Here is an 8,919-nt window from a genome sequence, read left to right on the forward strand (position 1 = left end):
AAAATTGTACTATTTCAAGGAAATGTTAAATTTGACATGCTGTACGTCAACAAAAACACAGACATGAAAGCAGGCAAACGGACGGCGAATTTTTCAACTGTGCATATACAGAAAAGCACGGTCCTATTTAGAATTACAAAGTATAAACTTGTAATGTTACATTCAATGTAGTGAATTTTAAAAATTTAAAAATTGGTTAAAAATATGTATCTGTCTTATTATGAATATTATTTAATGACTTCAAATAGAGCCACGCTTTTTGGTACATGCGCAGTTCCAAAAGTATCTTACAGCGTGCGCATCGACAGGCAACCAAGGAAGCCAATAAACGTCGCTGAAAAAAATTACCTGACAACTCTTTCTACAGATGGGGACCCCTCAAACCTTAAAATTATTGAACCTTAACGTTTCGCGGTCCTTCAATTAGGCGAGACCTCGCAGTATTTATGAACGTTGTAATTTATTTTGAAACAATTAACAAAGTAAAGTCAACGTCATACTCATGCAATGAGAAAAATGTTATATGTACCAAGTAAATTTTACGTGTCTGTAATAAGTGGACTTGGGAATTCCTTAACGTATGAATGAATATTTCTTTGGACAGAAAAATGCGAGTCGATGGAAAGAAATGTATTAGAAAGATAAGCAAATATTTTATAGGCTCAAAAAACTATTTCCTACATCAAATAATTAAAAATCTTGATTCACCTAAATTAGAAAAGTTCTATGAAAAATCCACCTCCGGCAAGAATTACACATCCGTTGAGTGTGAAGACTGCACCTGTATTTAAATCTAGATCATAACTCCACAGAAAGGACGGAGGTTCGGAGAGGTTGTGACATAAATAATTCCATTTTGTTTAGTTGCTACATAATAGATGGCCATTAGCGGGTGTTCACTTTTTCAACTGCGCATGTACCGTAAGGCGCAGGTCTATTTTTAATCAAAGAGTACTATAAATAAGCATACAGATAAATATTAACAAACCTTTTTTTATTTTCGTTCAGTACACATTTCTTGAAAAATAAGACATTTACGTAATATTTCAAGTGTATATTATACAATTTGAATAGTCCTGCGCTCTTTGGTACATGCGCAGTTGAAAACGTCAAATTTCTAGCATTAAATTACATTAAAGGGCAGAATTTTTTTAAATCAGAACAAAACGTTTAAAATTTCGAGTAATTGGTAAATTGAATTCTAAAATAATAAAGTTGAATAGTCTCGCGGATCTTCTCGAGGAATTTAAAAGATTTAAAAGAGTGTATGAAATAGGCTATCGCGAGATTTCAATTAACTTAAACGCGTTTTAAATCGATGAAACTAAAGATTGGTGTTTAGTAAATACAAATACTTGGAGAACACTATCAGATTTTTTCGAAGATTTTGAAACCGGCTATATCGATAAAAGGTTTACAGTGGAAACCAGCGACGATTCAAGCATACAAGACACACTTCCTTAAAAGAAACATAGAATTAGGAAGATTAGAGAAGAAGAAGAAGAAGATTAGAGATACAGGTCATTAAAAATAATAACTAATGATTTAATTCGAAAAATATAGCGATAAGAATAAATTATATTTTGGACATTCTAGTAAACAGTTAAGAACAAAATAACTGATTGAAAGGATTGTTGAGCAGAATGAAAATCAAAAATCACAATTAGAAATACTTTTCGAAAATAAAATAAAAATTCTCTTGGGGAAAAACTATAAGACCATTCATTTCACAAAGTAAAAAATTGACGTTCATGACTACGATCCCATTTAACAGCGATATTATCACGTAAGGCAAAAAGTTAAAGCAATCAGTCTTAGATAATTGATAAATTATTAGAACAGGATATTATAAAAAAGTGATTATCAAAAATCGGGAAAAAATTACAGATTCCATTTAGATTTTAGAAAGTTTAATAATATTACAAAAAAGAACCTCTACTTCATTACACTCGTGACAGAAATAACATACAGGATACTTTAAGATCAGCTAAATTTATATTTGAAATTGATGAATTGGATGAAAATTCATTCTAAACCTTGCCGAAGTAATATAACCGATGAACATACTCCTTACAAAAGAAGAAACATAGGATTAGGGATTAGAATAAGATAAGGCGTGTGTAGAGGCGATAAGTATTTATTTTATTATTATTACTGCCCTTAGCATGGTATACTCGTATACTCGCAGTTTTAACCGAGATTCAGTATTCATAAATTTTAACACAATAGGTATTGACACATCAAGATCCTACTGTGAAATGGTGAGCATTGCGTAGTCTTCCTCCATTTTTCAGCATAACGGTGATTAGTGGTGTTATATATCGTTATTGTGATAAATATTTATCAAGGTTACAAGAATTATTTCAAAATATTAATTTTTGACATTAAAAAATAAAATTTAAACAAAAACTTGAATTTTTCCCTTTGATAAATTTTAAGGCTTAAAGCGAAATTTACATTTTTTATTTCGGAAAATAAGCCATAAGTGGTTTTGGAAAATATACGATCTACTTCATCGATTTTCCACTATTTTGATAGAAATCAAAAAATTTATCGACAAATCTCAGATTGCCGCTGTGAAAGTCGTAGGGAAACTCTTTCAGAAAGCCTTGGGCCTCTCGAAAATCTTAGAAAGCCGTCGCGCTTAGCTGAGTCTGATTTTGCTTGGAGAGTTCCGCTTGCAAATCTCGACACTCTCGGCAATCTGAAGGAAATCTTAGCATGCTCTATGCGAATTTCGTTGAGACTGTCGCATTCACGGTTTTAAGGTTTCCAGATGTCTCAATGAGCCTCTCTAAGAACACTTTTTTGAATTTTTTGATTGCGGAAAAAAGATTGGAGTTTTTTTTAGTGTATTAATGTTTGTCCTTTATTTGAAATCTAGTTAACTATGTGAAGAATTGTGGCTTACGCACGTACAAGTCTAAAACGCTTTGGGATTAGGCTTGATGGGTTACCTAATGGACATTCGGTTATTTCTTGTACGGTTAATTCATTAACTGCGCTACTCTACATGTTTATTTTAGCCCGCTTTTCTTTAGCAGTACTAGGTCTATTGATAAAAGTGTAAAATCCCCGGAGAATTGCCTGTTTGGTTGTTTTTTCAAAAAATGCAAAGACGTCACCGTTAGGCATTGATAGTACAATTTGTGCTCCGGTCGACATGAGTTTATGCTTATTGTTCAATGTTCTCATTTGAATTGCAGTATCGAGAGGAAACGTGTATGTTCTAAAATCTATATCTATAATCTATAGTCCACAATTGAGCCCTTGGATGGAAGAAGGGCACATAAGCCAAAGTAGTGTTTCGAGAAAATTAAGGAGAAAGTTTTTGTTTTAGTATAAGTACGTGAAAACTTGTATATTTGGTTATATGCTCTTTTTGCATAAATGGAATAATATCATTAAAAAGTTAATATATCGGGTTTTTTTTATTGAAATAAGAAAATTCAGAATGAGTTCTCGTGTTTTTTAAATTGCTAGGATGATCTCGCTAATACTATTTCAAACATTTAAAGCTTCTATGACGTTTTTTCTAACATTTTATGGCCCTTTTCACAATATTGGTCATTTAATCATTTTTCAGTTTTCTGCTTCTTCTTCAGATGATATGATTTCGTCTTCATTAGCTTCATTAGTTTTTTTCACGAACACGTTATAATGAAGTGGAGCGCATTAGGTAGTTAATTTCACTGAACGCGTTACAGTCGTAGTATCAACAAATCTGCAACTGCAAGAGGTCGAGGCGCGCTGACCTAGTAATGTTAATAACTCATGTAAGCATGCGAATTTTAAAATATCCTTTATATGATATATGTAAAAACCATGCCCCCACCGTTTAACGTAATTTACGGAAAAAGGGGACATAGGCCTATGTGCCCTTCTTCCATTGAAAGCCTCAATTGTTTGTTGGTATATTACAACTGCAGTAAAAATACGCAATGTAGTTATCAAGGAACCTTTCGAGGAACAATGGCTATTTGTCACTCTCTATTATGTAGGGATCAAAACCCTTAATTTCTTAAGGATCCAGGGACCTAAATGGTACAGCAAGGTTTCGGCCCTGACTCGGATTATTAAGAACTTTAATGGCATGAGATCTGACAACCAATTTCAAGAATTTAGAATGCCCGAACACCTTAGAATCTCAAAGGTCTAGGTTTAGACCTGAACACTTTACATTTCTATGGGTCAGCGTCCAGACCTAGAATAATAAAAATGTTTAAGTTTTTATCAGAACCCGGACCCTTAAGAAATAACTAAGTTCAGTCCGGATCTGAACCCTTACGGACCCTTTTAACCTGAGATCACACCTAAAAGATTTCTTCAATTATATTTATTTTATAAGTTTGTCACGGACCAAATAAGACAGGAGAAAAAACAAAGAGAAGGTCACAGTCCAAGGGGGGTTTCGCGGCAAACAATGCGAATTTGGCGTCAATATTCCAAAATTTTACCTAATTACAAATTTTCTAAATAATTTTTTAGCTTTCTATTAGGCTCAGTGCAGTATTACACTTGTAGAAAATTTACACTTATTTCACTGAGAATTAAAAAATTAAATTAAAATTTTAAACATTCTATTTATTTGGTAGATTCTATAAAAGTCTCTTTAAGAATCTTTTTCGGGACACAGAAAATAAATTTAAGGGTTACGACAGGATATTTGAAGTAACGGAACACGAATTTTAAATAAAAACTCAAAAATTGGACTCCCATTTCAAAAATTTAAGAAGATTTGTATTGGTTAGAACTTGTACGGTTCTGATTTGTGTCAGACTTAAAAAAAATTATCTTAAAATTATACATATGTTGTCATTATATTTACCAATAAAATTAAGGATAATCGGTTATAATAAGAGCAGAGTGTAGATAATGTTCATCTTTTCAAATTAGAGAAGAAACTAATAATGTATTTTAATGTAGAATTTTAACAACACTGTAAACAATGAATATTCTAGCGCTTTACTGAATTATATAGCCTATACAATATTTGTTATCTCTTTGATTTAAGGCGTCAAACTTGTGCCCTTGTCAGAGAAACTAGTGTTTCCGAAGTTAATTCTGTTTTAATTTTTGTCGCGCTAGTTCATCCTAACACTTTTATGTTCAGTAATAAGCTTCGCCGAGGATCGTTAAATATTGTTAGTAACTGTTGTACTTTGTTAAGAACTTGGCACAAAACATACGCCTTATTTGCCGGACTTATCTGGCCTGAATATATGTTCTCCACATATGATATATATTGCTTATACGCTAACCTATAATAAATTATTCCTGCCAATACAAATTTCCTTTAAAAAATGTACCTTCTTGAAAATTTGATTCAAATATCGTGGAGTATTATCCGAACAATCGCGCAGTCGTTTCCCAGATTTCCTATGCACAATTTTTCCTTAAACAAAAAAAAACAGTGCTGAACTGGTTTGGTTACTGTATCCTATTTTATTTTTATCTTCATCATATTTGTATGAGGTATTTTTCTCGTTCCCGATACCGCTACTCTTTTTCAAATACGCATCGTCTTTATTTATTTCGCTGCTTTCTAATTCTGGAGAACTATCCCTTTTATTTTCCTTTTTTTCACATTTAAAATAAGCATCCCGATTGAAGGGTTTGAAGAAATTCTTTGACTCATCGTACTGTAAGAACCACTCTTTGTCCTTTTCGCCTTTTGATTTATTAATCTCTTTAGATTGTTCAGCTTTGAATGATAACAACAATGCACATAATTCAGAATGCGTTATTTTCAATCTGTTATTTACCTCTTCCGCAATTAATCATCATGAATACGTACCGTTAACTTGACCAACATTTTTCTCATCTGAAAATAGTCTAGCAATCACCATTACAGTGCGAATAAGTTATTTCTTTGAGAATTACTATGCTCACCAGATCTAAAGCTTCCTCTAGATTGGTTCCTGTTTCGACGTTCCCTGTGATGCGCATCGGGATACCTGCTTCGTAAATGTTCATGATAATCCACAGAATCTACATATGAAACGAGATTGCGCAAGTGCTTTCCACACTTGAAAAATATCACTATTCAGACCTTCAAAGCTTATATTTACGTTCAGAATATTTTGTCCAATAAGGCGTGTGCAGTTGCACTCTCATGTCAAGGACTATGCCAACCTTCCTGACATTTTCACCAATCCTAGCAAGACCGTGATGTCATTCTGTAATACTCACTATTTCGCGAAATATTTGAGTCTTTTTTGAGTCTATTATACAAATTTTTGTTGGAAAGTTGTACTTTTTTAAGGAAATGTTATATTTGTCGCGACATACGTCAAAAGAAATACTGGCATTAAAGAAAGCAAATGAAACGCGACTCTTGGAACTGTGGAAGTACAGACAACCACGGTTTGATTTCAAATTACAAAGTATAAAATTCTAATGTTAAATTTAATTTAAATAATTTTTTGAAAGTGAAAATTTGTTTAAAATATTTATCTGTATTATTATGGATAGTATTTCATTATTTGAAACAAAACCACGCTTTTCGATACATCCGCAGTTTAAAAATTTGCTTGCAGCTCGTCCTTCTATACAAAACCAGGGAAGCCAATGAATGTTGCTAGACAAAAATAACCTCACGTCTCGTCGTAGAGGTGGCGCTCCTCCAACTAGAGGGAGCGAAAACATTTGAAAAGTATTCTGTGCTTCTCACAGCGTTATCGGTCCATGTATGTGTGTAGCATTTTTATTTTTTTTTATACATAATAATTTGGGATGAAAGCATCTAAAAATAATTTGGGATGAAAGCATCTAAAAAGCAGTTTCAAAAATCCTCATTGAAAATTTAAATTGTCTAGTTAGAAACTATCATTTTTCATGCTCATATTGGACAGAGAATGCATCAGTGTTAGTTCTACACATCTGAACTCTGGTAAAGCATGACCCAAATTCCTTTCAAGATTCTGTGATTTTTCTGGAATTTCGCTGTTTACATCATCGTTATTAATATCTGAAGGTGGTTGTAGTATATCTGGTACATGTTGTTCATTTCGCTTAGCATGTATTCCCTCAACCTCAATCAAGTCTTCGTTGTTCACATTTTCCAAGGGAAGTTCATCAATAGGAACCTGTTGTTTCACATCCATTTTGATAGCAGCTATTTAGACAGCCGAAAGCTCTTTTCGTATCCACGGACTTGTAGGTACACAATTACGAGCATGGTGTAGTTTGAAGCTTGTCCCTTACCGCTGGCATACTTAAACAGCGGCCGCGAGCGTTGGAGCTGACAACAGTCATCTCTTAATGTTTCCTTTATTATTATTTCAGTGTTTTTATTAAACTTTTACTCAAGTAAACCCGGTTAAACATCATAGCCACGGACTAAGTCAAGTGACTGATGAGATTAGAATGTTATAAGTTAATTCAAATAATTTAATACGATGATTGAAACCTCCTGCGATGATGTTGTAGGTATACAATTACGAGTGGCCACGAGCATTGTAGGTAACAACAGTAACCTCTGGATGCTTTCTTAGAGCTACCATCTGCCACTGCACGGGTTTTTAGTCGCTCTCTTCATGATGATCAAGAAAATTTCTTACAATGCGACAGGTGTTTAATAAGACCGCCTTCTGAGCTACTACCAATACCCTACTGACTCCTAAATTTTCAAGATGTTCAGTGCATCTTGCGTGCACATTGCCTGTAGCCGAAATCACAATGGGATGAGTAAATGCATGATTCACATTCCTCTATATAGTCTTTACTGCATGCCTCAACTCGCTATACATGTGGATCTTGGTTGTATAGGTTGACTGCAAATTTCGGTTCAGCGGAAAAGTATTATTGATGATGTAGACTATTCCACCTTTCTTTTCTCGCATCACGATGTCAGGTCGATCGGCCCGGATCCAATGATCCGTTTGGACAGTAACATCCAATATAAGATGTAATCTTCGCTTTCTAAGACGGGCATTCGAATGTATCTATAGAAAGGCATCCATTCTTTTGAGACTCCTAGGTCTAGGGCAAGTTGTTGATGTATAATATCTGCTACACCATTATGTTTGTGCGTATATGCTCTCTGAGCCATTACGCAACAGCCATTAATAATGTGTTCGATGGATTCATTGTTATCTCCACATAATCGGCACCGGTCTACCATGTCTTGATGTAACACGTCTTTGCGATAATTCCTGGTACTGACAACCTTGTCTTGTATTGAAATGACGAATCCTTCCGTCTCTGGATACAGAACACCCTTTCTTAGCGAAATATTAGATACATAGCCTCACTATCCTCTTCATTTTGATCCAACGTGTTAGGGTGCTCGCCATGGATAGCTTTCTGCCTCCATTGTATTTCTAATTCCTCTATGGTTTCTGCCCTGATATTCAAGGCCCCATTTGAGGCCAAATTTAAGGGCGTGTATTCAAGATCCACTTGACAAATTGTGCTGTAAAGGGCAACATTTCGTTTGCTGTTAAAATAGTGTTGCAACTTCATAACTTGTGACTCACACAGTTTTTTGACATCTACAACGCCCCTACCGCCTAAATTTCGTGGAGAACTACCCTTTCAATCGCTGAATTTCTGTGGTGCATTCGGTGCTTTGCTATTTCTACGCGAACAATTCTGTTCAACCTTCAAGGCCGGTGTCAGACCATCTTATGAGCCCGAAGGAGTACGTGAGGACAGGGATAGCATATGTGTTGATCGCTCTGATTTTGTTTACTGAATTGAGAAAACTTTAAATAATTAATCTGAGTCTCGTAGTGAAGGCAGTCCTTAGACTTGTCTTAACTATCGTATGTTAAATACCCTGAGACTCAAGAATACCCAGATATTTATATGATTCGCCTTCAGCCATTGGTATCGATCAATTAATGCAGTTTCTGGCCTGAACTAGCGTACAGCTTCAGGTTATCCATGTTAAGAAGATAAGTCACTTGATGGCCA

This window comes from Belonocnema kinseyi, chromosome 2 (genome assembly GCF_010883055.1).
Source record: "Belonocnema kinseyi isolate 2016_QV_RU_SX_M_011 chromosome 2, B_treatae_v1, whole genome shotgun sequence".
Taxonomy (NCBI): Eukaryota; Metazoa; Arthropoda; class Insecta; order Hymenoptera; family Cynipidae; genus Belonocnema; species Belonocnema kinseyi.